Source organism: Amblyomma maculatum, chromosome 5 (assembly GCF_055883805.1).
Source record: "Amblyomma maculatum isolate TAMU_Amacu chromosome 5, ASM5588380v1, whole genome shotgun sequence".
Taxonomy (NCBI): Eukaryota; Metazoa; Arthropoda; class Arachnida; order Ixodida; family Ixodidae; genus Amblyomma; species Amblyomma maculatum.
In genome coordinates this window covers 95,902,893-95,929,031 of record NC_139348.1, presented here as the reverse complement: position 1 = coordinate 95,929,031, position 26,139 = coordinate 95,902,893, and positions in this window count along the sequence as shown.

Genomic DNA, 26,139 nt, shown 5'->3' with positions numbered 1-26,139 from the left:
GGCATTCGATGAATCTAGTGCATTAAGGGCTTCTTTTCACAACGCTCACGTTTCTTGGCCAGAACGGTACAGAAGGATGTAAGTGTTCTTTTTTCCGCACCTACTAAGCTGTCAAGCGTCTGCACTCTACGTACAAGGAGAGGAGACAAAAGAGGGCCCAGACGCTGGCAAAGAAAGCCGGGGGAGGTCGCCTACGTGGACGCGGCTAGCGGGAAGTCGGGGGCGGTGGTGGCTGCGGTCGTCAACGGCCGCGGTGTACCCCCCGTCGCCGCGTCCGTTAGAAGCCGAAATGTAGACACGGCTGTAGAAGTTGCAATAGCGCTTTCTTGCATTGAAACGGAAGCCAGCATAGCTATTAGTGACAGCAAAACGGCTGTCCGGAACTTTGGAAAAGGGAGGGTCTCGAAGGAGGTAGCCAAAAGTTTAGAGAAAGGAAAACTTGAAAGAAGGATTCGAATTATTAGGACCCCCGCGCACGAATCCGCCCCCAGCAACGAGGCGGCGCACGAGCTAGCCCGAGCTCTCTATTTCCGGGCAACCACGGAACTGCCTGATTATGATGTGATGGACGAGAGGTTGCAAACGTATAAGAAAATTTTATAGCACTACAGACTTAGGAGAAGGTCCCTGCCCCCACCCGACCGATCGCTAAATCACAGGAAGGCTGTCGCTTGACGGCGCCTGCAAGCTGGGAATTTCTTAAGTTGCGTCTGGCTTTTCCACACGCAAAGGAGGAAAAGGCGGACGATAAATGCAAAACCTGTGGAGAAAGGGGACTATCATATAATCTGGCAATGCCTTGATTTCCCTGGTGCCAAGGAAAATATAAATAGTAGAGAAGCCGGGAAACTGCTACTGCGGAGCGAGTCCCCCGCCAACCAGCAGCAAGCTATCCGCCTGGCGGCTGCCCCAAACAGAAGAGTTTGGGGCATGCATGCCGCTGGGCACCCGCACGGCCCCACTACACTCAAATGTTCATATTCCTATAGGGGAGAAAACCTTGGCCAGGGGGCGCTGCGCCGCTCTGTGCGTCAGCGCCCTCCATGGAGACCCTGTCAAAACCTCCGCGCAGTGCGGCCGCGTCGTCTGCTCCCCGCCGCATAGAAAAGCATGCTGTCGTCTGCTCCGCGCTGCTTTCCAGCACGTGTTTGCGCGCGCGCGCTCGGTTGTTTCTCTCCTCCTCCGGCCGCATTCTGGCCGCCGTCGCGCTCCAACAAAGGGTGCAAGAAAAAAAAAAACGAATGAAAAAGTGACGGCGCGCTTTTTCGCAAAACTCGTAAAAGTGTTTTTCTCTCTTCTCTCTTTCGTGTTGAAACGACGGTCGTGGGATTTTTTTTAGGTATCTCGTACCGCTCGTATCTCGCACCTCTGTTTGTGACTGGCGGTGCCGCAGCATCCATCGCGGAACCAAGTCGGCCTCAAGAAACAGATATATGTCATTAATGCCATCACTCGGCGCTTATAAAGGGAAAACACATACGTTAATCGTTCTATCCTCATACGCGATCCTGCTTCGGAAACTCAAAACTGCGCATTCGCTAGAGGAGATAACTGAACTAGGGACTGCACAGCGTAGTTGTGGAATTAAGAAGACAAAGGTTTACTTGGAGAGATGTCCCCGCCTGCATGAAAAGTCGTCAGGCATTTCCTTGCTCTTCGTCTCGCGGAGAGAGGAAGCTGCCGAAAAAATGGCATGCCTCGGCTTCTCGTCAGTGATCCAGGTCGTTAAGAAACTTCGCATCGTTAAAGGTAGAGAAGTCATTGATCTCGGATGGCAGCGTCACAGCAGCGAACTCCCCCTGACCACTGTCAGCAGGAACCAAAGGGTAAGGCGGCATGCTTTGAGCCTTTGTAGGGAACGCGTCCTAAACGCGCCGAAAGCAGGCACCACGGCGCCGGCAGCATTGCCTAAAACGTCTGTCCCCAAAGAGTTGAATAGGCCCCTTTCAAGTGAGCAGTCACAAATTGAAAGGAAGCTCCCCAACCAGCGCCCGGAGCACTCGTCGCTGTGTACACGCGTATCAATTCTCAACGAGAAGGCTGGACCCTTCATTCTCTGAACAACATGGAAGAGACATCAAGAGGTGCCGCCTCAAATCCTTCAAAATACCTGTCGCTTGCCTCTGCCTTCTAGTACCGAATTCGCGTTCATGTTTTTTTTTTTTTTCTCTGAGCCTGCCAACAAGCGCTCCTTGAAAACAATGTGCGTGGCGATGAATTAATCATAATTTCTCACTTTCGAAAGCACCGATAAAGAGCGTGCCTCCAGCCAGCCTCTAGTTCAGCCGGGGCACAGAAAAAAGCAGAAATAAGAAACACCACTGGCAAAGAGCGCCGGCTTTGCGTGCACAGCCGCACGACCATCCCCCCTCGTCCTCACTCTCCATCTCCCGTTCCGCGTGCACGTGCGGCTGCCTGTAGCACGCGCTCCCGAGCGAGCGGGCTGAGCAGACTCCGCAGACAGCCACGCGTAGCGCGCGCGCGGATGCGCGTAGGTTTTGTAGTTCCTCTCTGCTGCGCTGGAAACCGAGCGCTGTCGCAGAGCAAATTCCAGCTTTGGTTCCCTATGGTTCATGACGTCGGCAGCCCAGTCTGGCGATCTTGTGCATAATCAGGTTGTCAGAGTGCAACAGGGTCTCCCAGTCTTCCCAGGTGGTAAGGTGCTCTGGACCCCGCGAGGGAGGACCCGCGGGGTTTGGAACAGGATGTGGGCGAGGGTGGCGGTAAGGTTGTTGCAAAGGGTGCAGGAGGGTTAGGTGAGGGTGTGGCTGTAGCGAGACGGGGGGTGCGCGTTTGTAGTCGTCGCCAGAGCATCTGGTGTTAATGGACCAACGGATGTCGTTTGCGATTCCGACGTCAGCCTTACGGTTCGTAGAGAACGGCGAAGCTGCTTTCCCGAAGGGGAGGATGAGAGAGCTTTGATTTGTATTTTTGCTGTTTTTGCGACTAGCGTATTGCTGTAGCATTTTGCACAGATTATCTCCGGTACTTGATTGAAGCGCTGGGCTCTTTTGCTTAAAAGGTCCTTCCCTGAACAGTGGCCCTTTAAAGGCATCTGCCACGTTAACCTTTTGCTAAACGTCTAGTGGCCGCGCCAATTAGAGGCGATTCTTTAGATGGCATACCGCCCATATAACCAGTGTCTTCACCCGTGATTTGCTGCTACAGATGACCAGAGAGGTTCTAGTCGAAGAACGGCGTTTGCTAGACCTTCTATGAGATGAACCGTTGAAAAATTAAGTACGTAAGGTTTGTGGCTCCCCGCAGCCACTTTTATTTTTTCAAACCGAGCACGCTTCTTTCTATTTGTATTGCTGTTTGCCCAGGCAGTGCTAGTTTGCATGAGCAAGCTGCCAATAGCGGGGGTGGCATGTTATCAGCGCGAAAACAAGGGTAGATAAGCGCTTCGGAATCAAGGTGGGAGGTCAGGGTGTGGTGGCCAGCGAGCGTCACGGGATAGCGGGACGTGCACAGACACAAGGAACGGAGACTACAGGCGAAGACGGAAGCAGTACCTGAAGGAATGACTTAGATGTATTTGCGTGAGTTGCTGCTACGTGAGAAGCAATGTTTCTCGTACCGCCGTTAGCGCTTTGGCCCTGTCGCCCGCCTTATTCGCACGGAAGCGTGTTTCGCCTTGCCGTGGTAAGGCCCTGACCCTCGTTGTTTTATTCTTCGTGGTACATTGTAGCGCGCCTCGACTGCATGTCTCGGGGGCAGTGGCGCCCTATCTTGTTTATTTCATTAATTCTCCGCTTATCCGGAATAAACCGGTGTTTTTAGGAAATACTTTATTTGTCACTCGTCGGGTGAGCCCATGGCTCACTGATCCGAGTATTTTCAAAGCTGACAATAATAGTGCATAATCTCGCACTTAGTCGCTTTAGAATGCATGCCCGCACTGCCCCAGAAACGTTCTTAAGTGGATCAATAAATACAATGATTGCACATTTGTAAATACAAGCAGGAGCAACGGCTTTGTCAGACGTCTCAATCACGTGTTTCTCTGATTTGCAGGAACAGTGCTATACAAGATAAAATGTTTTTGGACGGTGAATTGCTACAATTAAAGCGATACATTTTCTTACGTTACGTCGAAAAGCTGGCATACATATACCAAATAAAAGTTTAGGGTGCTCAGGTTAAACTAAGTTCTATGCTTCGATGACATTAAAAATGCAAGTCAACTATTGCTTTAATGCCATGACTCATGGCTGTTATCATTGATCCTGGTACAGTACCAGAAAAGCCATGACTCATGGCTGTCATCATTGATCCTGGTACAGTACCAGAAAGAACGGGAAGCCACTACGGTGTTCTAAATAAATCTTGCGCAGGCACGATAGAAAAAATTCCAAGAGCTCTTGCAGAGTATACAGTGCTGTCCTGTGCAGTCCGCTCCAAATCTGCCATTCGTAAGTTCGCCAAAGGCAGGGTCTCCCCGTCGTTCCATCCTTCCTCCACTCCACCAATCTCCAACTGCGTCATATCCAACTGATTTGGGTTCCACCGCATTCATTCTATACAGAGAACGAGGCGGCCCACAATTACGCCCGAGGATTCGTCGACCGGGCTGTGGTATGTCTCTTTCTGCGGACGGTGAGAGGTCGTATGGTTAAGTTTCATTACATTATTATGCACTACCTCTTAAGCAGACTTATCTATTACCCCGCAAATATTGTATTCACACAACCCAAAGCGGTTGCGTGGAGGAAAATTCAAACGAACAACTTCCCGAGCCCCGTTACATACGCTCGCAAATATTTTGACGTCTACTCATTTTGTATACTAAGGAATGCAATCGGCATCTCCATCCCGCAGGTTTGCGCCCCGCTGATGCTTTGATGATGATGGGCTATCGCTGGACATGATCATGGTATTGGGCCTGCACAGCATCTGGCGATCCAGAATGGTTTTCAGGCATGCAGACGTTGATGCTTGGAAAATACGGCAGTATTTTCGCGAAGCCGTTGCGAGTGTTATTGAAGTTCTCAAGACACAAGACGAAGTGCCTGAGTGGCTTCCGAGAATGGAAGTGTTGATGCAAATGACTGATTTGTAATGAATCACGCCGCCCAAATCGTGTGGTTTTAACCCATGTAGTGCATTTGTCGCGTAATATTCACTCTCTCTGTGTGTGTATGTGTTTGATGTTCTGTATGTGTAAAATCTGAAAAATTAGGCAATAAAGAAAAAAAAAGCCGAGGTGGTGCAGTGGTGCGACGCCCGACTACTGTGCCGGAGTACCCGGGTTCGAACCCGACCTCGGCGGCTGCGTTTCGATGGAGGCGAAACGGAGAGGCGTCCGTGTGCTGTGCGATGTCAGGGTACGTTAAAGATCCCCAGGTGGTCGAAATTACTCCGTAGCCCTCCACTACGGCTCCTCTTTCTCCCTTCCCTTACGGCGCGGTTTAGGTGTCCACAGAAAACAAGTGAGACAGTTACCGCGCCTTTCCCTTCCTATAAATCATTCAGTTTTTTTTCCCGCAGGTTTGCAGCTCTCGACTCAAGACCAGTGGGAGGCCGCGTTGCTCAGCTCAGACTCGAACACCCAGACCCATGTTGTGAAAACAGGCTTAGGAGTCGCCGAGCTCCATGGGCTAATGGGGCCTTTGGATGGGGCTATAGTCCTAAAATATGTTCCTTCTTTCGACGGAAATAGTTTCTCTCCCTCCTATGTTCAACGTTTTAAAGTTCATCGGCTTCCTATAATTGGTTTACAGGAAATGAAAGGCGCAGTAGATGTCGCTTGCGGAATCTCGCTACTATCATCTTCATGGTAGATAGGGAGAATTGTGATGTGCGTTTCACGATCCCTGGTGTGCCACCGTTGGATAAAACGCTCGGCTGGGATTCCGACGAATTGAGTTTTGGTTTCCGCTGGAGACAGGATTTTTATTTTTTTGGTAACGTCGCCAGGATGACTGGCATGACTGACAAGTGGAATCCCGCGGTATTCCGCGGAATCTGTATGCTGTGTGGTGCGGCGTGGAGGAAGCGCCAAAATAAAAGCGCCGCACAGACGCCTGGATCGGTCGCCCGGCGTAGTCAGCTTCATAAATGCGGTAATGGCCTGGTGACATCATGGGTGATGACGTCACAGTGTCAAGGTATCCCGCAGATTCTCATCGACACTTTTTCCGAACACACGAACACGCTGGCGAGTCTTCAGCCATTTAAAAGGCTTTCCTCCTAAAACTGAGGGGTTCGATACTGCAAAATCGAATGTAGAGCGAAAGGTTTGGAACTGTATGACCGAGCGTTGCATCGAACGCAGCCAGCACTCCCTTGAACAGATCAAAGTTGACCGAAATTATATGCAGAACCTACTTTTATGCCCTGTGCATCAGTGGCATCAAATATTTTGGTTCAAAAAACAGCGCGAACAAACGGGGACGAAAGGAACAAACCACAGGAACAAGCGCTGCTCCTGTGGTTTCTTCCTTTCGTCCCGGTTTGTTCGCGCTGTTTCTTGGGTGCCGTATCACCAACTCGCCCGCTTAACTATCCTGTTAAATATTTTGGATCATACGAGTTGCGATTACCGTCGTTAAATGCCGTACTACCCTCAAACAAATGGGCTTGTTGAACGCACCGACCGCACTCTGACAACTACGTTGGCGATGTATGTCTATTCTGTTCACAACCACTGGGATGACATCTTACCCGTATAATACTGCGCTGCATGATACGACTGGCTACAGTCCGTTTTATCTCCTTTACACGCGAGTTCCCCGCAACTGTCTCGATGTTCTCCTTCCTTTCTCCTTCCACAACGAACCTTCTATCGCCGCCATTTTATGTCAAGGCAAAGAAGGTCGCTGTATTAGCCGCCTACTATACTGAACTCACAGGAACGTACAAAAGAGCGTTGTGACAACCGACGCCCACATATTTGCTATCTCCCCGGTGATTTAGTGTTGCTGTCGACGCCGCTGCGCAAGGGCGGTTTATCCGAGAAGCTGCTGCGTCACTGTAGCGGCCCTTTTGTCGTTCTGGAGCGCTTGAGAGACGTGAACTATGCGATATCACGCCGAACTGAAAATGGCCGATGCCCTTGCAGGATCCAGGTGGTGTGTGTCGTTCGGGTAAAAAGGTTCCATCCTCGGTACGACTTGCCTGCTGCTTGCCCAGGGGACTTCGTCTGCGAAGGGGAAGTTTCACCTGCTTTGGCATTATGACAAGGGAGAAAAGGAAGTTGAATATGGCTTGTCTTAGGGGACTCGCAGTGCTTAGACTACAAGTAAACTCTTCCGTTAGGTACTGAGTACGTAACAATATCCTCCCTGCGATTTCACGTTAGTTAACACATTCGCCTATTGATCCGGTGTACTAACCCGACCATAACAGCCACACTTCGATTGAGGCAATAGACAAAGGCGTTCGCATACTCTGGGCTGTCAGTGCACATTAAGGATCTCTTGGCGGCGAACATTATTATTCAGCGCTCCACTACGACACTTTGCACACCTATTTCTTGTATTCCAAGCACGCCGCCATTCCTTTGCATAAACATATCTAAATTTTCCGCTACCGCAGGGTAAACATAGGAATTATTTTTTTAATCGGTTCCCTGTTCCCGTCCTTCTTTTAATTGGTTCATAAGTAATAGAAAGCTGTATTTATGCGCTTAACGCCCTCGCAGTAGGTTACCTTTCTATGTAGAGGATGCTGATAATTTGCGTAGTGGATGCAAAGGAGCTTTTCGCCGTACGATAATAAATAATTCTACTCCAGTTTAGTTCATCTTTTACGTAGATCTAGAGCATTAGTGATTGATGGTATTTTTACGGATTCTGTTCGAAGTTTTTCGACGTTTTAGGGGTTACCTTAATTTCTTTAGCTGATCGGTCTTTTTCTACTGTTTAAAGGAACGGTTCCTTAAGAGAGTTATTTCTTATTATTCACGGTTGCGGGTTTCGCGACCGTTTCTCCACCACTCTCTGATTCTAGACCGCAGACAAGTCAGTCATGAAAAAGTCAGTGAAAATGTTTCTTTCACATCTCCCCTGCCCCTCCCTCCTCAAGAGTGACTCCCAGGAAGCGGGATGAGGCGCATACAACCCGACATCAGTTGTTCCGCACGAGCCGACGCTGTATGTTAACCCTCTTATTAAAAACTAGTGCAGTGGTGAATGCTTTCTACGACGCCCGAGTTGCCACCATGCTCGTCGCATTTCTAAGAGGCATTCAACGCTTGCCGGTGGCTTTTTGGGGAAAGAAAGCCCTCCCTGGTTGCTAACCCATAACTAACTGGGCCAGAGAGATCGAAGCGTATGACTGCTGTCATGGAAAGGTACCGCAGGGGTCTTACGCTAAAAACAGTGAGAGAATTACTGTCCTATGAGACCTACTGGGAACGGAATATATTCCCTTTAGGCTTAATGCTACAAAGGTTTCTTGTGACTACGCCGATAACAAGCAGAGCATCTGCCAACATTTCTATACGGTAGTTTCAAGTTCGATGAGGTCTTAGCATAACCAGTACCAAGGACATCCAGGCAATTTTGCTACCTAAATATGCAGTGGCGGTGTCAGTATCAGCGCTGGAGTTTAACCAGGACCAGAATAGTAAATAGATAAATGTTTTGCGCTGAAACCCTTGAAGGCATACTGACTTTGGCGATGCATAACATACATTGTTCTTGGAATTGTGTTATCTGCTTTACTTTCGGGTATCCAGCGTAGAACGAGAGGGAGAAGATTGCTGCGTAGTATGAAAGACAACTTAAGACATTGCGACGGTATTGAGACAAAGTTTCGGCTCAGCGTGCACAGTACGCTATAGGGCTAACGCTGAGCGGGCAGCGCTTGCCCACCTGACGACCACTCAGAGCATACTCATGTCACCTAAAAATACCAGGTGCCCGAGCCACGTCCGTAATTATTGACACACAACGAAAATGTTTACACCAAACTGTCTGCACAGCGAGGCCTTCGAAGCTGTCGCCCAGGCGAAAACACAACCAAATAATGTTAAAAACACAGAACAACGTTCCGTAGTTGACAAAATTTCTCGCATGAACGTTACAGTTTGCCATACTTCTGCTGTACCTGCCAAAGGTAGTTTAAAGTTTCCTGCAGTATTTTCTTTTACTTTGTAATTCTCTATCTTTGCTGCGTTCTATATCTGTAAAATTGTGATGTTACGGCAGAAGTTTATGCCGTCACAACACTTTACCTATTGAAAATCAAACAGAAATTTTGTCGTTCCAACAAAACATTTTCTGTCGCTTTTTCAGAGAGGGCGCAATAATGCTTCTTATGAACAGATCTAAAAAGCGGGTGCTGCAGGAATAAAGGTGACGAAAGAAACCACGAGAAGACGTCCTTCATCACGCAGGATAGCCTGCACGAATTCAAGGTATTGCCATTTACGATTATTGAGGCGGAACATAGGCCCATGAGTGTCCGTGCCTGTGTGCGTCGCTGAGAGGTGTCACACTTCTCCAGATTCCACGGGACACCGCGATATTCCAACGTACGTATAAATGAAGTTTACAACCCCACCAGCTCCGACCCATGCATCTGAGCTGCGCATTTCATTTAACATGTCCTTGAAGGCCGCACCTAACAGCATACAGAAGCAGATGCAGTAAAGCAGGATGTGTTTGATGGAACACTGGTCGGACTGGAGGAATTATAGGTATGGGAACAATGGTACACAAGTGAGCGTGGGAAATACGCGCTGTTCGAGAAAATTGACAAAGGCGAGACAAAGGGCCTTGGAGGAAGAAAGGAAGAAGGAAGAAAGGAAGCAGGAAGAAAGATGGCAGCAAAGTCAATAGAGCGTCGATCACGTGGGCTCCCGGAGGTACCGATAATATTATTACTATACCACGTCGTGGTTCGATCAGGCTCTCCCGGTACCAAACCACCCACCTTACTGAAGCAATCAAGATGGCGGCTGGGATCAACCCGCGCGATGAGAGAGCCTCTCATCTCCCTAACATAAAAGAATACTAATTGATCAAAGTAACAAAGAGCGCGGGCAAATTGATGTATGCCAGTCTTAAAAATTTCCCCAGGTGCTTTCCGGATCCCGCAAAAGAAGCCATTCAAGAAGGCGCTCACATTCAAGACTCCAACATCCCGTTGCAGCCGAGCGCCAGTGAGGGTCGTGAGTTCTTTAGACGCAGGCTAATGTGCTAAGAGAAAGGATAGGGGAGTTGAAGAAATTGGGAATTTAAAGAAAATGGGGCGAAATTAACGGCGATTGTGGAGTCATTAGGATCTGGAAATTAGAATTTGAGAAATCGGAAGCAGCAGCAGCAGCAGCAGTCAGACATTAAGCAGACCGCCCCACGACAACAACTGCAGAAGGGAGAGCATACAGAGACCTCTGAGGATCTTTACCGCCTCCAGTGAAGCGGAGAATCAGTAATGTAGATCTTATCAAAGCATTGGAGAAGAAGGCAGAGAGCCTTGTGAAAACGGAATCAAAGACAAACGAATTCGTGCATAACATGAATGTTCAAACTCAGGTGGTACTCGGTGCAGATGCTGGCCGAGGAAATGAATGGACTTAGAAACGAAATGGTAACCAAAAACGCATTGCATCGAAATATCGAGCAATAGATCACGCAATTTCAGAATGTCAGGCGCGCATGGGAAAATGAAAGTTGGCAGCTAAACTATTGCGGATTCCAGTGGGAGCGAGTGATCCTGAAACAATATCTTCTGATTCTGAATGAAACTCTATTGGCAATTGTCCTTCGAGGAACTGGAAAGGGCACAAAACAGGATACAAAGCATTCCAAAGTGACAGGGACGAAAAATACTCCGTAACGCCCTTTGTTAAAAGCAACTTTGCAGCCGTAAAGCGAATTGAGAGAATTGACAATAAAGAGAATTGACAGCATAATTCTAGAAATTTTAACGGAGAAGCAAAGGTATCCACGTCTCTTTCTGCTAAACATGTACAACTAACCGAGGCAAAAAATAATATTCAAGGCACTCCTACGTAAGGCCCTTAAACTGGCAAAGGATCAGCCCCTAGTAATTTTGGGGGACTTCAACGCATATCACCCAGAATGTGGGTACTCGCAGCAATGCTCAAAGGGCAGACCGCAGCGGGCAAACACACACAATCTAGGGCTCACTCTACGCAGGGACCCTGATCAGCCGACAAGGATAGGGAACAGCGTCTGTACGACCACATCCACAGACATGACATTTTAAAACAGCACAAGAGGTATCGAATGACATATTTCAGCAAAAATTTGGTATAATGTTCGATCCCGTAGCTTCAGGTTGAGTCGCCGCACATTCCATCAAGATTATAACTAGCGTTATTGCAGAGCGAGCTCGTTTACCAGGGCTCGGCCAACAGAATCACTTGGATGTCCAGGCTCGTCTAGCTACTGCTCGCATCTTTTCTCGCCTTCTTTCCAATATTTTTTAGTTGTGCACAGCCATTTCAAAATGACACAGCAACGTAGTTTGAGAAGGCATCCCTGAGGCGCCCTGTAAACAATCGCACACATCCATTTTTCACTGCCGGAGAGGGAGCCATATTTAACAAAAACGCGCAAACTCTTCTCATTTCTGAAAACACATTGCTTTAGCCAAGACACCCGCAATAATGAAAAAGATTTGCAATGTACTCACGTGCAGAGCTGCAGCAGGTGGAGGTATATATTTTGATGCGGTTCACTGGTCACTGAACATTGTCATCTGTATTGAATGTTTGTGCTTCTGCTTAGAGGCACATGGACTAGATTGCACTATTTCTCCGATCGGTTCGTATTTTTGAGCGCCAATGTTACTTCTCAGCTCGTTTTAAACATGGGCGGCGATGCAGAGGGAATCAAAATCTGATGTATACAGGTGTACATCATCATCATCATCATCATCAGCCTGACTATACCCACTGCAGGGCGAAGGCCTCTCCCTTATTTCTCCACTTAACCCGGTTCTGTGATAGCTGCATCCACTTGACCCCGGCGAACTTCTTAACCTCATCCGCCAGCCTAACTTTCTGCCGCCCCCTGCTACGCTTTCCTTCCCTTGGAATCCAGTTTGTTACTTTAAGCGACCATCGGTTATCCTTTCTTCGCACTACATGTCCTGCCCATGTCCATTTCCTCTTCTTATTTTCCGCTAGAATGTCGGTAACTTGCGTTATTTCTATGACCCACTCTGCACGCTTCCTATCTCTTAATGTTATCCCTACCATTTTTCGTTCCATAGCCCTCTGAGTGGTCCTCAACTTAAGTAGAACCCTCTTGGTTAGCCTCCACGTTTCAGCCCCATAGGTGAGCACAGGTAAGATGCAACTGTTGTATACTTTCCTCTTGAGCGATACAGGTAAGCTGCTAGTCACAGGTGTACATACCGCCGTTTAAATGGTTATAGAATAGGAAAGGGACAGTATCTGCCACGCTTTTTCATAGCATATGGGATCCATCACATATGGGAAGGGAGGAATGTGAAATTGGAAAGGGGTGACGCGTGTTTAAGGTATCGGAGTAATGTGGATCACCTGGGAATGTTTAGTGTACCCCTGACATCGCACCGCACATAGACGCCTCTGCGAAGGCCTCTATCGAACTGGGCCACCGGCGGCTGGGTTCGAACTCCGGTACTACGTTTCAGTTGTCGCGCATCTTAACTACTGAGCCACAGCAGCGAGACACACTTCGATGACATATACAGCATCACGTATTCTCTCTTGTGTTGTTGTGGCTGTAGGAAAAAGGAAAAGAAAATGCACAGGCCTGCTACTGGCTCTGTAGCTGAGCCACCTCCACTGCCTCGTGCAGACAGAAGAGAAATTAGAGAAGAAAGAAAAAGAAGATTGAGAGAAAGACGCGCACCGTAACAGCCGTCGTCCATCCCCTAAGCGGTGACGGGGGCAATGACCGCTTACAGATAAAAATTCGGTGGCTGGCTAGCCCCCACCGCAAGCGGCGGTGACCTACCATCCCAGCCCCGTAGGGCCAGGAACAGCCACCCTTCATCACCTCCCCAAACCTTGTAGTTGATGCCGCCCACCACCCGTAGTCTCGGCCCTTCATTGCTGCAATTTTTTTTTCTGCTGAATTGTAACCCTAAGTCCAACCAAAGCAGCTACAGGAGGACGGTCTCGAATCCAAGTAATGCGAGTCAGAACTTGAGCGTATTAGTCCATCAGCCACCATGGCGGGGCAATTTCTAACGGCCGATACAGCATCACGTGTTCTCTATTGAAGTTCAGAGTGTCCTTGATTCCACAGTCTGGACAATTATTCACTGCAAAAAAAAGTCTCGCCATTTCTAATCTACACCCTACAAAACCATACAAAGCCAAGATTTACCTTTACCTAACTAGGCTTAGCAGGGATAACCCCCTGCCAGGTTTAAATCTTAGTTCTCACAACTTAACAAGGTTAACCCCCAGCCAGTTTTAAATCTTAGTTCTCACAACTTACGTTTGTACACTTTGCGTTTGTCCTACTTTGAAGATAGTCTAAGAGTAGGCGACCAATAGCCGTAGCATTACAACCTAGTGTTATGGAAATGCAATCACGGGAGCGCCTTTCATAAGCTAAGGTGCAGACAAAGGTATGCCCTCGATGTATCCACAAGGTCAATCGGAGGTCATCAACCCATCTAAGATAAAGTGGCTCACCACAATATCTATGATGTCCTCACACAAATGCCACCATACTGGCGCACCACGATAGCTAAGACGTCATTACACCATGTGATCACGAAGCAAAACTACAAGTTCGCTCGCCATCATATAATTAAAGTGTGACACTAACCCTGCTTTCCCAACGGGCGCATGCGGCTGCCTTTCGAGCAGTTACCAGATATACGCCAGCCGGATGGGTGTCGAGATGGGCCACTTACATCCACCATTGCTGGAAAAGTGATGGCCTGCACATTTGATGTAAAGACTTCAATGCGGTGACGAACTATGTAGTATGATATGGAGCTGGTAATTTTCAGTCTACCCACTAAACATGTGTGGATTCGTGTGAGGGGTATGCCACTTCGTCATTGCACTTAGTATGTGGCCGAAGCAGTGGTGGCAGACGCAGAGTGCGCCGCTTCGTCCGTGCTGAATATGCTATCATCAGAATCGGGTACCCAGGAGTGACATTCACATATAAAAAATTGGTTGGTTTGTCTCCACTCTTTCTCTGTCTCCGCTTTCACTCCCACTTCCTTATTTCCCTTACGGTGCAGTTCAGGCGTCCACCGCAACAAGTGTGACAGATACTGCGCCTTTCCTTTCCTGTGAACGAATTAAAAAAAAATGTGCAAGCTTTAGCATTGCTGGTGCACAGGATGCATCACTTTTACTCTTATTAACATTACAGACTGAATTTACCATCATTATCATTGCCAATGGCATCTTTGTCATTACCACTAATTGCAGAGCCATCGTTAACTCTACTATCATCCTCGCTGTAGATAAGGACAATTATGAAACGTGTTTTACGATCCCGAGCATGGAGCAGTCGGTTAGTGTGCTAATTAGGACGTTCGCCTTAAGTAAATTGTGCTTCACGCTGGAATGTTATCGTGAACACACACGAACGGTGATGCTTTCGCTCGTGTAACTAAGTTCAAGCCATGCTTACATTCGCACCAATTTTTATCAAGCAACAAGTGTGCGCGAAGGAAATTTATTGAGGATAAAACCTGAAAACCATAAGTAAGTTCAACAAGAAAGAGGATTTATTGTGTACATACATACATACATACATACATACATACATACATACATACATACATACATACATACATACATACATACATACATACATACATACATACATACATACATACATACATACATACATACATACATACATACATACATACATACATACATACATACATACATACATACATACATACATACATACATACATACATACATACATACATACATACATACATACATACATACATACATACATACATACATACATACATACATACATACATACATACAAACCGCACATTACTCACAAAACAAAGTGCTATATAAAACACAATAGGGTACTTATACATAACAAACTCAAAAACATGACTCCCCAGAGAGGAGAAAACAATAGAAAAGGGGTGGGGGGCGTTTTAATAAAGTACGACAGGCATCTCAAGTCTGCTCTCCCGTTCAACATAGAAGTGCGTGTGCCAGCGCTGCCGAAACCGCGTCTCGTAGTCTGTTTTCAACTTTCCAGACAGATACTCCAGATGACGAGGCGCAGCCTCTGCAAGGCTGGGTACATTGCTCGGGCGGGAGTTCGGCGCGTGGGGCACCTGCGACGCCACAGCACAAACAGAACCACACTGAACACAACGTGTTCGAAGGGTTCATGCGGACATTAAACATCCTATATGCGCGCCGCCACATTGTTCTCGCAACTATATCACAATCGAAAAAAAAACATGCGCGAGGCTCTCGGGAGCACCGCAGTTGGCACACTGGTCATTGGGTACAACACCCCATCTGGCAAGGCGCTGTCTCGTGGGGAGGAGACCCCAGCGCCTAAGCCAGTCAAAATCTCGCACTTCATTTGGCAGCCGACAAGCTGCCCACACTCGCCATTTGGGGTCAGCGGTCTCTGGTTGCTCATCAGCTGAACGTCAAATACTTCGCTGATGCGTATGACTGGTGGTTATCACTGTGACTACAAGATGCTACTATTGATGAAGCTGCCTGGACACACTTTTTGACTCAATAACTCGCAAGGTAACATGCGAATAATTGCTAAGGAGATATTTATTGATGCCCGGTTATTTCGTGCCACCATGTCTCGAATTGAAAGAACCAGCTTCCTTTGGGTGTAGTTCCTCCTAGATTATGTATCTGTTGTTCTGACTACTATGCCATGAATGTATCAAAAATTACAAATTAAGTGACATTAATCTATTGAAATTGAAAAGTTCTGATGGTTTGTGAGGCTTAACGTCCCAAAGAACTGAACTGATTTATTTATAGGAAGGGAAAGGCGCGGTAACTGTCTCACTTGTTTTCTGTGGACACCGCAACCGCGCCGTAAGGGAAGAAAGGTGGGAATGAAAGTGGAAAGAGAGAAAGAGGAGCCGCAGTGGAGGGCTACGGAGTAATTTCGACCACCTGGGGATCTTTAACGTGCGCTGACATCGCACAGCACACGGACGCCTCTTCGTTCCAACGTCCCAAAACAACATTGAAAGGGGAATCTGAAGAGAGAGGGAGAGAGAAACAACGTTTATTGCCAGAAAAGAAAAATATATATAGGGAACGTCGGCCTGGCGTGGCCCCAAGGGGAGGGGGGGAGGTTGGCGACGCTTTGGGCGGGCCGACAAGACAAGCGCCAGCTACGTCTTCTGGTCTGAGCTGGTAAGAAGTTGGTCCCAGCTCTCCTAGGAGGGAGCTGGCACTAAGGTACGAGGGGATGGTCTTCCCCTACATCCCCAAAGGGTGTGTGCCAATGTAGCCGTTACTGCATAGACGCTATTGGGGAAAATAGGGTCGTAGTCCACGTCCGTAATTAGTGCCGATTTCGAATAGCTTATAATGATTTGGTTTGGTTTGGTCTGTGGGGTTTAACGTCCCAAAGCAACTCAGGCTATGAGACGCCGTAGTGGAGGAATCCGGATATTTCGACCATCTGGGGTTCTTTAAGGTGCACTGACATCGCTCAGCACACGGGCGGCTTGCTTTTCGCCTCCATCGAAAAGCTGCCGCAAAGGCCGGGATTCGATCCCGCATCCTTGGGAACAGTAGTCGAGCGCCGTAACCACTGCGCCACCCCAACGGGTAAGATCTTAGAATGAAATGCGTTTGAAGTTTACGCAGTATGGTGGCCTGCGCTCTGTCAAGGTCAGGATGGGGAGGCGGGAAGCGTCCTCTCGTCTTTCTGTGTAGGTTAGTGATTTCGGCAAAAGTCAAGGGGGCCTCGACGAAGGCCTCTGGATGCGCGGAGCCGCCCGCCCGTTGAGTTAGACCTTGGGCTAGTCGCCCGACCCCTTCGTTCCCAGAGTTCCCGCGTGGGCGGGAACCCACAATAAGTGGATTTTGTGATCGGGAGTGCGGCCGCGGAGTATACTCGTGGTGGTTTGAGCAGATAAGGCCTTTCGAATAATTTTGAATCGCAAATTTAGAGTCACTAATGACTATGTGCGTACGCGGGTCGGCAGATAGCCAACGCGATCGCAGTTTTATCCGCCACGGTGGGAGAGGGTGGCAGCAGCAACAAGTATGGAGTTTGGCGTGGCTACTAACGCAACATAGATATTGTCACTTTTGTCTCGCTACATCCACGTAGCATGCGTGGTTGTCTGTTAGGTAAGTGGTGTCAATTGTCTCGGCTTTGATTCGACAGCGTGCCAGCGTGCGTCGTGGCGGCCAGCCAGCGTATTCTTGGGAATGGGTTTAACCGTGAGGCGGCTGTAGACCCCTATAGGAAGGGGATCTGCGTGATATGTATCCCCGATAAGAGTTACGTGTAGGCGGTCAAGTATAAGGCGATCATATCTGGTGCGTGAGAGGCGGTGAATTAGGGCGCATCAGCGGCGTTTCGATGTCAGCGCACGTTAAATATCCCCAGGTGGTCGAAATTACTCCGTAGCCTTCCACTACGGCTCCCCTTTCTCTCCTTCCACTTTCACTCCCACCTTCCTCCCTTCCCTTACGGCGCGGTTCAGGTGTTCACATAGCAAGTGTAACAGATACTGCACCTTTCCCTTCTTGTGAACCAATTATTATATAAAAAAAAATAGAGCCTTTAAGTATCAAGCATTTATTGTTACTAGGGCTAGCTGTTGCTTGTGTTAGCGGATGACGTATTGCGTCCTGAATTCCCGCCTGGGCGGCGGCTGTGTGCACCGTGAACCGCTCGTGGAGCATCTAGGGCTTGCGTCCTGGATTGCATGGCGCAGCATGTACACCGACAACCCCGCCTCAAGGAGCACATTTACAGGGCAAGTCGGCGCTTCTGTTGCTGTCGCCGCGCCATTCATGTTTGTCTTCCACTGCTTTTGCGATCACATGACTCGAAAAGCACTTTGCGGTACGTTGTCAACGAGAACGGACACTTGAGAAAAGATCTGCGGACGTGTGCGATGAAGAGTGAAATTGTAAGCCACGTAAGTTTTTCAATATAATCATTTATTCTTCATATTGGGATTGTACGTGAAGTGCTTTTTTTTTTCGTTTTTACGTTTTTATTTTATAGCACTTCTAAGTGCGACACTGAAGCCACAAGCTTCGATACGATTTGCCATACGTGGGAACGTACACGTGTGGGCCGAACTTTAACGCTCGATATCCCGCCTTTTTTATATCAACAATGTTAAATCGTTTAAACGAAAGTACGAGCAGCGACACTTCGTATTTGTATAACTTAAGCAGCTGAGTTTATTTTGTAAAATGCATTTCAATGGAAGCCCGCTCGTCCTCAGTCGATCTGAGTCACGTGCGTGTATCAATAGGCCGGCGTTTATCGCTCAATAATTTCATCGCATTGCATGTGCGTCCTGGGGTAATCGTCTGTTTGAAGTCACTGTTGTAAAAACTGATACACTCGATGGCAAATAGATTCGCGAAAGCGTTTGGAATTCTCAACTAGCGCAGCTGAAAATGCCACGGAGCAGCCACGGAAAGAGCTAGACCATCACCGATTAGAATACTTAAATATAGCAAGGATTGCCTACGCATGATATGTCACAGGTCGTTTTGATTATTTATAATATCCCAGTAGGTGCGGAGCTAGCTTAGCGACCGTTGGCGAAATTCATATTAACGCCGTCGACCGATGGTCGGCCTCATCCTAATTGGTAATAATATACATGTGGATAGAGTACAGTGCTAGCTTAAGTGAATGAATATCTAGTGTAAAAGAACACGACATCATTCGAAGCAACATCAATCATATCCAGGCGGGACTAAAGTAAAAACAACGGCAACCAGCATCGCGAAACTGCAATTAATGACACATAAGATTTTTCAAGCATTCAAAATTACAAAAGTAACTTCCAAGCATGAGTTATAAGAGCACCGTTAATGAGTCGAAATAACTAATAAGCTTGCCAACCACAAAAAAAGTGTTAATATAGTTGCTCAAAGAATAGGCAGTGACCCGAGGAGCCATGGGATGAGGGCGCCCGGAGCACAGTTCTGGGGAGGCAACAAGGAGACTCCTCTGAAGACGCCGCAAGGCCCCTCAAAAATAACATCGCGCTAAATTAAGTTTCATCCTGCCTTCCGCTATGGTGCATGGTCAGGTGTTCACAGAACAAGTGCGACAAATACTGTGCCTTTCGTTGTTTATGAACCAATTATCCTTCGCGGAACCTCGAGCAGAGCGTAAGATAAAGGGAAGTAGGTCCGCTTGCAGAGATGCCGTAGTGGAGCGCTTCAGAGTAAATTCGATCACCATGGCACCTTTAACATCACTGATATGACGCATCACAAGAATGCTTCACCATTTCATCCCCACCGAAACGTATCCGCAGGCGGTGAACTTCCAACCTGTGTACTCCCAAGGGTAACAGAGCCTCTTAACCAATGAGCCACTGCAGCGGAGTTATGTCATCGTGATTACCGAGGTCGGGTTCGAAGCCGGAGTACCCGGGTTCCAACCCGACCTCAGTGGCGCCGTTTCGATGGAGGCGAAACGAAGAGGCGTCCGTGTGCTGTGCGTTGACAGCGCACGTGGTCGAAATTACTCATTAGCCCTCCACTACGGCTCCTCTTGCTCTCTTTCCGCTTTCACTCCCACCTTCTTCCCTCCCTTACGGCGCGGTTGAGGTGTCCACAGAATACAAGTGAGACAGTTAACACGCCGTTCCCTTCCTGTAAATCAATCAATGTTTAAATCAATGGTTGGTTGGTTGGTTTGTGGGGTTTAACGTCCCAAAGCGACTAAGGCTATGAGAGACGCCGTAGTCGAGGACTCCGGAAATTTCGACCACCCGGGGTTTAACGTGCACTGACATCGCACAGCACACGGACGCCACTCCGTTTCGCCTCCATCGAAACGCAGCCGCCGAGGTCGGATTCGAACCTGGGTACTCCGGCACAGTAGTCGGGCGTCTTACCACTGCACCACCCCGGCGGGGTTTTAAATCAATGAATCATCATGATTACCTGCTGGGAATGCCGTGATTGGGTGGTTTTTAAACTGCTAAAGCTCAATATTGTCACCTACAGCATCGGCGTCGCGTCACTTTTTTACAGCCAAGCAACGCTCCATGTTTCAAAGAAAATGCGTTGAAACAATGTGCCAATATTTGAACATAAACACAAAGTTTGCAAGACGGCGATGGATATAATTGGGACCACGAGTACGGCATGACGTCTGCAGCTCGGCGCCCATAATACCTTAAAAGAAACAGCCGAGGCGCAGCTCACTGCTCAAATGCAGCGCCTCTCTACCATCAAGAGTGTCCGCAGTACACTAACGTACCTTGGTTACAATCCACGAGCTCCTACTTGGCAATCGCGCGAGATCAGCGAGGAGGCGCGGGCCCACATCTACGTGGATCCCATCTCGAAAACGGGCACCCCGAGTACAACCACCAATGGTTGTTGTTGTTGGCGTTGCGGCTGTAGGAGAGAGAGAGAGAAAACCTTTATTACATGTAGGAATTCGGGGCGCGAGGCCCCTGGGTCCTCGCACGACCCCAGTGAGATTCAAGTGTTTTTATCCCTGAGGATCATAACACTGGCAGCCCGGCCGGTGGCGATGGTCTACACGGCCGGGTCCTCTGAACGCAGCAGGGTCTGATTTATTTATAGGAAGGGAAAGGCGCGGTAACTGTCTCACTTGATTTCTGTGGACACCGCAACCGCGCCGTAAAGGAAGGGAGGAAGATGGGAGTGAAGGTGGAAAGAGAGAAAGAGGGGCCGTATTGGAGGGCTACGGATAATTTCGACCACCTGGGGATCTTTAACGTGCGCTGACATCGCACAGCACACGACGCCTCTTCGTTTCGCCTCCATCGAAACGCAGCCGCCGAGGTCGGGTTCGAACCCGGGTACTCCGGCACAGTAGTCGGGCGTCTTACCACTGCACCACCCCGGCGGGGCACAGCTGGGTCTCCCAGTCCTCCCAGGGGGAGGGCCCAGCGGGGGAGGGTCCGCCGGGCAGAGGGAGAGGATGTGGATTGAAGAGGCAAAGGGTTCTGGGAAAAGGGTACAAGCAGGAGTTTGGAAGGAGGGATGGTAGTGGGAAAGGGTAAGGGGTGAAGGAAGAGTGTGTGTTTGCATTCTACGCCATTGTGTTGCGTGTTTATTGTCTAGGGAGGGGTGGGGCGAGGGGTAGAGCTGGCGCGAGGCTCTGTAGGCCTGCGTCAGCTCACTGAACGGTGCATGCGCTCCTTCGTAAATCCCGGATTAGAGGCCACTTGAGCTAGGTTTAAAGAACCTCGGGTTGGCAGCCTCGTTTCCGGGATTCCCGGAGTGCGCAAGCACCCATCAGCTCCACATGGCGGGGCGGGGGTGCATCGGGCGAGTCCAGTACGCTAAAAGCAGGAACAAGGACTCGGCCACGTGCAAGATTTAGAATTGCTGTTTTTTAATCAGTTACAATGTACTGGGCTTCCGTGCGGGTAATGGCTAATGCAATGGCAGCTTCCTCTGCAGCTTCTGGGGAGGTGTCTTGGGGGGAGGTAATATGATGAGAGGGGATGAGGAGGAATCCGCCATGGCTGCGGTTGCTTCATCACCCGTGCATGCATCGTTCGCCCATACGGCGTCCGACTCACCGCCATAATGGTGGAGCGCCTTTGCACGGGCTCTGCGGCATTGATCATGGTAGGATGGATGCATATTTTTTGGGAGTGGCTTCATAAGTAATTAATAATTGGTTCACTGGAAGGGAAAGGCGCTGTAACTCTCACTCGTTTTCTGTGGACACCTGAACCGCGCCGTGAGGGAAGGGAGGAAGGTGGGAGTTAAAGTGGAAAGAGAGAAAGAGGAGCCGTAGTGGAGGGCTACGGAGTAATTTCGACCACCTGGGGATCTTTAACGTGCGCTGACATTCTTGGTGGATATGTCGAGGGATGGAGAGGTGGGTTGGGTCGTTAGCCGGTATCCTGATTCCAAGGGAGTCTAGGATATACCGTCCAGTGGATGTTTGCGTGAGTCTGATGTAATGAGCCTGTCGGTGGGCCTGCACGAGCTCCCCAATCGTGTTCTGCAGACCCAGGCCTAGCAATCTGTCTGTGGGTGTGTTGAGGGGAAGGTGAAGTGCGACCTTGTATGCCTCGCGGATCAAGGCATCCAAAGCGTTTATGTCATGTTTGGACAGTTTTAGGTAAGGTGTAGTGTAAAGCACACGACTGAGGACGAAGGCATGGATGAGGCGACAAAGGCCGCGCTCTTTCATACCCCTATGGTCCTTCATGCCGCTTCAGCCCCCGCCGCAAGCGGCGGTGACCGACCTGCCCCAGTCCCATCAGCGGAGTGCCCAACAATGGCCTCAGGCGCGGGCCAAAATCCTCGTCGAGTAACATGCTCAGGACCCGCACGCCCGTAAAGTGGGCGCAGCGGAATACAAGCGAGAAGGATTCGTGGCAGTGACCGTTGCGACAGCTACCGGCGTCAAGACGACAGCGAGCGTGCTGTGCACGGACGCCACAGACGCCAAGGAGGTTGCCATCGCTCTGGTGATCTCAGAGGCCGAGTGTCACACCATGCTTCCTTTTGGCGGTGTACAAATTTTGTTTGAGGAGGCAAATGTATACCACATATGCATTTTGGAAACACATAGCAGTGTTAACGTAATCAGCTAACGCCGTTAAGGCTGGGAGGTAGCCCTGTCGAGCTCTGACTTCGAGGAACAATGAGACCACGTCGAAAGAGCACGGACAGCAGCTGTCAAATCCCAGGCTAATGACTCGATCAGCCTTCCTATTTTGTAAACAATCGGTATAACTAAGGACACCTCTACCGCGCCATAGGAGAAGGGAGGAAGGTGGGAGTGAACTGACTGACTGAAAAAATGATAGATGGCTTAGCTCTGCTATGACTGGGGAAAGCAGTGACTACCTCGGGTTCAGAAGTTAATTTCTCCAGTTCTCCAGTCTTCTGCGCCGTTCGCCAGCAGCTAAACTCTCGGCTTCCATGTCGAGCGCGAGTTCACCGGCGTTCGATATTCGTTTACAGGAAAGCAAAGGCGCAGCATCTGTCACTCACGGAAGGCAAGAAGCGTTGCCCGGCCCGGCGGCTTTGGAGCGCACTCGTGCCCGCTTGGTCCTCATAGCTGACGGCAGGTGGGCGACGTCACATCCTTGACGACACCTTAATTGAGTGATGGAACTATTTTTAGTCTATTTCTTATATGCTCTGGGGTGCGGCATTTTAGGAAGCGCCAAATGAAAGGCGCCGCACAGACACAGGTGTGAACGCTCGGCGGGGTCAGCTTCGTATATACGAGATATCCTGGTAACGTCGCCGCCAGTCATGACGTCATGACTGAATGTGACGTCATTATCACTTCCGGTTAATATACATAATAGAATGTGACGTCATATTGACATCATATCCGGTTATGACGTCACGGCCGATGACGTCATAATATGACGGCTATGAACGTCTCGGAACTATTGGTTAGCGATTCCATGACTTGCAATTTCTGAGTACTAGTTATTGTCTGATTAGTGTTAATTAAAGACTCCTTAAATAGTAAGTGACGGTTAGTGATAGTTACGATAATCTCCAAATGCATGAGTTCCTATGGGCATCTGCAACGCCGGCAGAGCTTGGCGAGGGGGCTGCGCAGCTGGCCTTGGCTGTGACGTCACTCGGTCGCGGCATACCGTATGTGACATACGGCATACGCGAAACTGGGAGGTGGTAGGTGGCGAAGTGGGGTTGTGTCTGGCCCTACAGGGCTGGGACGGGTAGGTCAACGCCGCTGGAGGCGGTGGCTAGCCTGCCACTGAATTTTGATCTGTTGTAGACCGCCATTGCACCCGCCACCGTTTAGGTGGTGGACGACGGCTGTTGCGACGCGTATCTTTCTCCCCTTCTTTTTCTTCCTTCTCTATTTTCTTCTCCTTCTCTATTTTTCTTCTCTCCGAACGAGGGGGGAGAGAGAAAAACAACTTTATTTGCCCCAGATGCCGTGAAGTAGGGCAGGTGGGTCCTGTGTGGCCCCCAGGTGGGAGCGAATCCTGGGCCCACGAAATAAGTGCGAGTGTTCTTGTCTGTAGATGTGGCTCAGCTACAGAGCCCGTAGCAGGCCCGTGCATTTTCGTTTCCTTCTTCCTACAGTCGCAATAAGAACGCGAAGCTCGGCCCTTACCCTCGTAGTGAAGGTGGTGGTGAAAAACTTTATTTAGTGGAGCCGCGAAATACTCGTTACAAGGGCTGGGCCGGCTCCTGATCACGGGTGGTGGCCAGCAGGCAGTGCCTGACGGCGACCGCTTCAGCCCAGGCGACCAGTCTCCTTTGTGGAGCCGGTTCTGAGCTGGAGACCGCGATCTCCCAAGCCTCGTTGTCCGTAAGGCGCCATTCGGCCGGTGGTTGAAACTCCGGGCATCTGAACATAATATGTTCGAATGTAGCTCTCGGGGCCTCGCAGAGGGAACATACGGACTGATGAGTAGAGGGGGAGAAGAGTGCCAGCAGTGCTGGGGAGGGAAAGGTGCGGGCTTGAAGGTGTCTCCATGTTATTTGTTGTGGTTTAGTTAAGGAGGGGTGTGGGGGAGGGTAGTGAAGTCTTTCAGACCGGTAGTGTAGTGTAATGTCGTAGGTGATCAGCCGATCTCTGGCACTGCCTAGGTCCTTGGTATCTGTTGCTCGGTCGACGTATGCTCGAGCAGCAGAATTGGCCGCTTCGTTACTGGGGTTGCCGGAATGGGCTGGTACCCAGACAAGGTCTATGGGTCGGGGTGTTTGAACGTTGGTAGTTAAGATTTTGTGAGAGGCAGCATGTAGCTGGCCTCGGGCGAAATTTTGTATGGCAGTTTTAGAATCGCTGAGGATAAGGGTGGCAGTGGAAGAGATTATCGCGATGGCTATAGCGGATTCTTCCGCTTCTACGGACGTTCGGGTCATGATAGAGGCTGATGTGATGTGTTCGAAGCGGCTGGATACCGCGCATATCGCATAAGCTGAGCGGTGTGGATATTCTGCGGCGTCCACGTAGACCGTGTCGGGTTCGTTCGCATGTGCTATGTGTAGAGCACGTGCTCTCGCTTTCCGTCTGGCCTGGTTATGAAGGGGATGCATGTTTTTCGGAAGTGGGTGGACAGTGAGGTGATCGCGGACTGTCTTTGGAACTGCATAAGTTTCTACTGGAGGGGCATCTAACGGTCTAAGTTGGAGAAAGGAAAGAATGTGGCGACCAGTTGGGGTAGTGTAGAGCCGTCCTAGTTGGGCGATGCGGTGGGCTTCCACCAGTTCGCTGAGGGTGTTATGAACTCCCATGCCTAAGAGTCGATAGGTTGGGGTGCGCTTAGGTAAGCCGAGAGCTGCCTTATAAGCGTGTCTGATGAGAGCATCCACCTTGTCGGTCTCTGTTTTTGTTAGATATAAATATGGAATCGAGTAAAGAATACGGCTTATAATAAATGCATGTACTAAGCGTCTAAGGTCATGCTCGCGCATTCCACAGTGCTTGTTGGCTATACGTTTGATTAGGCGGGTGATCTGATGTGTTGTGTTAGTCAGTCTGGAGAGTGTATCCGTGTTAAGGCCGTTGTCTTGTATGAACATACCTAGTATTCGAAGTTTGTGAACTTGTGGTACTGGCTGACCATCTACGGTGATGAGCATAGGGGGTTGGGGGTGTTTCCGCGGGCTTGGGTGGAGTATCAGGAGCTCGGATTTGGTGGAGGAACATGCAAGGCCTATTGAAGCTGTGCATCTTGACACCATGTCTGCCCCCTCCTGAAGAGTTTCTTCCATGCTACCTACATTCCCAGTGGTGGTCCACAGGGTGATATCATCTGCATATAGAGAATGGGAGAGGCTTGGGATCTGTGACAGCTTTTTAGCCATGGGGATGAGTGTGATGTTAAATAAAAAGGGGGAAAGGACTGATCCCTGCGGGGTGCCTCTATTACCGAGGGTAAAAGTGGGGGATTTTAGGGGACCGAACCGAATTTCTGCTGTGCGATCCCGGAGAAATGCTGAAATGTAGGCATGTGTTCGGTTTCCCACATTCAGAGTGGATAGTGCATCCAATATAGAGGAGTGATAGA